This window comes from Mytilus trossulus, chromosome 1 (assembly GCF_036588685.1).
Source record: "Mytilus trossulus isolate FHL-02 chromosome 1, PNRI_Mtr1.1.1.hap1, whole genome shotgun sequence".
NCBI lineage: Eukaryota > Metazoa > Mollusca > Bivalvia > Mytilida > Mytilidae > Mytilus > Mytilus trossulus.
The window spans coordinates 96,444,996-96,452,165 of NC_086373.1; positions in this window are offsets into that span (position 1 = coordinate 96,444,996).

Below are 7,170 nucleotides of genomic sequence, written 5' to 3' on the forward strand. Positions count from 1 at the left end.
TATTCATTTTACCTTTCTTTAAATGATTAACAAATTATGTTGCTATGTATTTTGGCGTTTGTTTATTTAGAATTACTATGTTTCTGCTGTTCATTTGTTTTCCTCTGATAGTTCATGTCTTTCCGTCGGTTTCGTTTGTGATCCGGATCGTTTTCGCTTAATCGATTTATGACTACTAGTATTGAATAGAGCCTTTATTGATAACATACTATGCAGACATCTACACTGATCTATGATGGTTTACTTTTTTAAATTGTTATTTGGATGGAAAGTTGTCTCATTGGCAATGACCTACTACAGAATTGACACATTCAAAAGAGGAAAATATTGTTAAACCATACAAATAGATATTGATTTCAAGGTAAAAAAGTAAATTACATTATCCCAAAACATATGAGACACAATTCATGAAGCTAGCATTGCCTTTTCAATCAATGTGATGTGTTTGTAGGATGTCTATGAAAGTGTTATTGATGGAGATATCATAACAGATAGTCCTGACAAACTTTATAAATGTGGCCGGTTTCATACCAATTCAGTATTGTTTATAACGGCACGCGATGAAGGTCTTGTAGCCAATCCAGCAGGTAAGAATGGAAAGTAACTTTAATTGATTTTTGTGTAATGAAAGTTATGGTAAGATTGCATAAAACTTGAGATTAAGTATTTTACATAACAGTACCCAAATTGAATCGAGTACCCAAATACACTCATTTATCTTAAATAACAAGGGAAATCATACACGTTTTCTTTAGAGACTAAAAAATTTGTATTTATATGATTTGACATAAAGCATATCGTTCAACATGGTATACATATACTGAAATTCACACAAACGGTGAAAATTTAAACTCTTCGGAAACGTCGCCATGGGAAATTCAACTTTCAAAAATGAAAAATTCAAATATTTCACAAGTATCCATTTCTTAAAACTGAATAGTAAGCATGAACTTTCGTAAACTTGTTTTGAATTTGATTTCTATGGATTTAGAATTAAAATGTTTTGGAAGTGTATAGTGAATAATAGTTCATTTACAAAATAAACACAGATGTACACTTTTGCCTGTTTAGAAATGGCAAAATTGGTGCAATTTGTTTATCCTGACGTCACCTATGTTTTCTTATTTTTAGGTAAAACAAGATGTTTATCCTTTGGTTCCTTTTATCAATTATCATAACCATTTATAGGAGTTTTGTGGTGTGTAGAAGATATCATAGGAATATCCAAACTCATAATTTGATAACGAATTGACAGCGCCATTACAAAACCATGAAAATTAGGATGTATGCATACATATCCCAATGATCTTATAATGTACAAGGGATGAGGAAAGTGTGTTCTCAATTCTGGTGTTATTAGTTTTGTGAGAATAATTATTTTTGTATTTTTATTTAGTTTAACAAATTTTGTTTTCAAAATTATCTCGAGCTTTGTTACATGACCTATTTAAGACTTTTTAAAATTCTACACGTTACGTCTAAATCGAATATATATATTTGTAAATCCTTGAATTAATATCAATTTTATGCTTAAAGTATACTGGCTTCTCTTGAACTGAATTTGAATGTGCGTATTGAGACGTTTACTTTTCTACATTGGTTAGAGGTATAGGGGAGGGTTGAGATCCCACAAACATGTTTATCCCCGCCGCATTTTTGCGCCTGTCCCAAGTCAGGAGCCTCTGGCCTTTGATAGTCTTGTATTATTTTAATTTCAGTTTCTTGTGTACAATTTGGAAATTAGTATGGCGTTCATTATCACTGAACTAGTATATATTTGTTTAGGGGCCAGCTGAAGGACGCCTCCGGGTGCGGAAATTTCTCCCTATATTGAAGACCTGTTGGTGAACTTCTGCTGTTGTGTTTTTTTTTATTTGGTCGGGTTGTTGTCTCTTTGACGCATTCCTCATTTCCATTCTCAATTTTATGGCATAATTGATTTTTCAAGTGTTAAAGCAAATAAAGCCAACCGTAGTATACGACTGTTCGTAACTAAAAAATCGATAGACAAAAACAACAAATCCGGGTAACAAACCAAAACTGAAACGCATCAAATATAAGAGGGGAACAACGACACAACAGAAACACAACATTAAAATGTTACACAAACAGAAACGAACTAAGCATTTGAGAAAATCTGATGAGAATAACAAATGTAACATCAAAACTAAATACATGAATTTGGGATGGAAAAGTACCGTGACACGTCTTAAAGCAATGCGAATTCACACTCTAGTATAAGAGGAAACAAACGTCACCACAGAAACACAACATTAAAATGTAACACACACAAAAAAGAATATAGTATTACACTGGTCAATTTTTTTACTTGGAACTGGATATTTTTGAAAGAAACAATGATGGGTTTAACCTGGTTTTGTGGCATGTAAAACCTCCCGCTTTAATGGCAATGTTAAATATAACATTAAAAGGACAACAAAACATAACAGGACCACAATACAAATAAATAGGAGAACATATAGGACAGAGAAACACTCGAACAATAGCTAACAAAAAGGCACTAGATGTAAAATGCAATACACCAGAAGTGCGTCTCGTCCACACAAGACTAACCTGTGACGCTCAGACGTTAAAAATAACCAAGAATTTATGAAACAACTGTTTATTTGGGTGCGTTTCTGTGTTTGTTAGACTATGCCCTGAAGGAAAAAACTTCATCAAATATTAAAATATTTTTTTTTGTGTCATTTTGATGTATGTACGTTTTAACTTGGTATATTCTGTTTTATTTCAGACATTGAAGGATATTATGCAAATAAAACAATTAATAATGTTATATTTGAGAGCCTAAATTTGTTTCCTGAAAGAATAGCCGAATTTTTTGGTAATCAATGATTAAGTTTTTTTATATTTAGTGTTCATGATGCTATGGGTGAAGAAAAAGGTTTAAACAAATAAAAACGCGACAATTTACATTCATTTGAAAGCCTTCAATAAATGCAGGTGAACACGGAAAAAATATAATAATCCTGTATTACTATGGTGTCTAAAGTTCAAATATTTAATGAACATTTCATTATTTACATAGTGATGTTCGATTTTAAAGATATAAGTTCAAATATGAAAACATTTCACTTACAGTTATTCTCAATGGTGAATGTATAGCGAATATATATACAAAAATACAACAAAAAAGTATACATGTAATATCTAGGCCAGCAAATTGTTTTGAAATTATTTGGTTTTTAATTTCCTTCAACTTTATAGATTGATAACAATGTGGTGCTGTTATTTTCGAGTAGTTTCTGATATATCCTTAAGGGCTTTATAGAACAAATTATGTTCTTTTAATATCAAAACGTTGTCAATAAAGTTGTAATCAATGGAAGTGAAAACTCGAAAAATAATTAATTAATACAAGAATTCAAATACGATTATTTTTTTTCGACATTCGAATTCCTTGAATAGGTATCGTGATTTTTTTCTCTCAGGAAAACTCTTAAATTGTTTTTTAAACTTGTTTGTTCGCATATATTTAGACTTAAATTCACTTCCAGGGAAGTTCAATTTATGTGCCTCTCGGTAAATTATAGACAGCGAGCAAATTGAGATAGTATCTTTTACAAAATACGAAAGTTGTTCAGCTGTTATTTTCTGTGCATTGTCCGGTTTTTTTTGATTTTTTTTTATCTAAGTGATACCATTGTATTATGCACATGTACGGACGTTACTATACATAAATACAGTAAACTATTTATTTTTCTTCAAATGCTCGAAACAAATATCTCAAACATGTAAAATGTAACGTTGACTAATCAGCTGGTACTATTTATAGGTGAGATTAGTAAAGCTTACGGGGAATGGAAGATTATAGGCAACTTCTATAATCATTCTCACGTGAGTATCACAAAACAAAAGTAAAAACACAAAAATACCGAACTCCGAGGAAAATTCAAAAAGGAAAATAAAAAATCAAAAGGCAAAATCAAAAGTCCAAACACATCAAACGAATGGATAACAACTGTCATATTCCTGACTTGGTACAGGCACGTGAATCAAAACATTAAAGTTTAATTTTATTTCTTATTTTGTAAACGGACAATAATCTAGGATATTTTGAATTAAATACATTCACCGCAGATAACACAAGGAGAAATAACTTAAGAATATAAAAAAAACTGTTTATGTTTTACAGTAAATTAACAAGAATTAAAATTTATGGGAACTGAAGCACTTGCTTCAAAATGTAAACAGCACGTCATGCACCGAAGCGCTTTTTTATATACCTTTATGAGAAACGCTCATAGTCAATTATTTGAAAGTTGTAGATTTATAAGAAACCGAAACAATTGAGGAGTTATATGACCAAAAATAACATGATAAACAATTGGATTGACAATCTAACCCACAACTACTTCCGGGACAAAAACTAACACACACACATAGGAAACATTAATAAATGAACAATGTTATAACTCATCAAAAGTGATACACTCCAGACGAAACAAAAATAAACATATGTTCGATAGAGTAGATACATTGTTGTCGTTGATGTTATTCATTTTAAACTTTCTCACGCTGTTGTAATGAAAAAAAAATATATATAAGCATTTCGTTTAAGTATTTGCAAGTGAATGCGGACAAAGAGTTTTTCGCTCCAATGATGAAAACTGCAGATAGGATTGCCGAAAAAATTAGGAAGGTTTTCATACTTAGTTTTCAGTACGTCTCAGAAAACAAACCAGGACCAGACTGGACAGGTAAAGTAGTAAATTGTCATGTATCCAGCAGGACAAACAATATACTATATAGCAACGTATTACATTGTACTTAGAGAATTTAAAACACAAAGAATTTAGAACATCGCTTTGATATGATATACAGAACGTAATAAAGTATCGAATAGTGTTGTCTTCATCTTGTTTGGTGATGTTTGTATATGAAGACGATCACAATTATGTATTTATATATATATTAATGTTATCATTACCAATATTTCCAAACTACATCTACTAGATATCTTTGTACTGTTGTTCTCCATTTTGTTTGATGTTTTGATTTTGTCATTTAATAAGGGACTTTCCGTTTTAAATTTTCATCGGAGTTCAGTATTTTTGTGATTTTGCTTTTCACTTTAAAAGACATTCTCATCAATTTAAAATTATGTGTTAAAGGTAGTATTTTGTCTATCAAATTATTATTTATCATAAAGTTCAACTATTGTTATTTTGATTTTGATTACAATTTCAGTTATGTGTATGGTAAATATGTTCTATTAAGTTTTTTTTTTAAAAGACGTGATATATTTTGAATTTTCCTCGGTGTTCAGTATTTTTGTGTTTTTACCTTTTTTTTATATACCAAAGGGTGAAATAAAACTTCATAAATGAAGAGAGATTAACAAAATCATATATAATTTAGTTATCTTTTATTATCGCAATCATCCAATTTTGTTAATATAATGCAACTGTAAAAAGTTGTTTTACAAGTGGGAGAATACGCTTGCTCTAAACCAGGTTAAACCAATCATTTTCTTTGGAAAATGCCTATACCAAGATAACAATATGACAGTTGTTTTCCATTTGTTCCAGTTGTTAATTTGATCGACCGTTTGATTTTCTCAGATTTACAGACGTCCCTTTTCTGAATTTACTTTAAAATTCAGTATATTTGCTATACATTGTTATATTCTAAATTTCGTTTACTTCTTTTTTGGTATTTGCAGGTGTACAACATGGGTGGGACTTATTTTATACGTTTGGAGTGCCAACAGTTGGACATCCTAACATCGCCTATACACCACGTGATGCCCAAGTATCAAAGGACACGATGAAGCTAATCAGTGAATATGTAAGAAAAGGGTACGTAAATTTAAAATCACCATCAGGTAAAGACGATCATTTTTTTTACAAACATCCATAAAACATTATAATGTTGTCCAGTGACAAAGTTTTTCGGAGAGTTAACGTTGTGCGATGGGATTAGATTTTTGAATGTCCATTACTCGTGCCGACTAATAAAAAAATCGGTTATTTAAAGGACAATGAATTGAATTGACCCTTTTCATAGACTGACAATATCAAGTTGATAGCGACAAATATGCAACTATTTTCAGTTTACAATTTCGTCTTGGTTAACAATGTTTTTTCTCGGGAAAAAAAGGCTCTATCACCCTCTCGGCTATGTGTTATTTATATAATGTACAATATCATAACCATATTGTAACCAATATAGAGACCGACATGGCAAAATGTAAGACATATCAATCGAGACATCCAAGGTCCTGTTTTATAATAAATCAAAATATTAAACACATATGATAGAAAGCAAGTGTTGCAATAACTGCTGGATAACAAACACATAAATAACGTGGTGGTGTTAAACACGGAATGAGAGTTACACACATAAATTGGGACAATTATATAGCAGCACAGCATAATGAAGACACATTGGATTTGTTTGGAAAGGAAATCCACCGGATCCAAAAACAAAAACAACTATACAAGAATAAAACACAAAAGTACACATCAAGGACTGACTTCCGACATATTCAGGTTAGTTACTTCATAACCAGTCTTACAAAAACAGGACCAACGTATTTCTGATAAAAAAAAACACGAAACAAAGGAGAAAGAAAAAGTATAAAGGATACTTAAATGTCCTTATAATGATTGAATATCAAATGACAAGACCTAACATATAAAACTTTCTTTCCAGTTATACCACCAAAGCCAGTTCGAAGTTAGAAATTTACAGACCAGCTTGTAAATCGTACAACAAACTGGATTATGTCAATGGAAAAACTACTGTGACAAATAAATTGTATTTCAGGGCACCAAGGATAGATATTTGGTACAAGTACCTGTATGCTTATAGTAATTATACATGCGATTATAGATATTATAAGTACCAAGGTTAATTCCAGTTCTTAATCAGGTAGAAAATGGTTTGTTACCATAAAGAATTTGGTGTGACGAGCATTTGTAACCAGTAGACTAATACAATAAAAGGTTCGATAACTATTGTGTTAATTCTTTCTTTACCTCCACACAAAAGGTAACCGAAATGTTTGTTTATAGTTTTTGTTTTGAAAGTGACAGAAAAGAATATAATGTAATGAAACTATTTTCTTGTCTATCAAAGACAAGATTATCTTTGGACAAGAAAAATATTAGATACCAAGAGAGCAATTGTAAACGGTGTCGATTT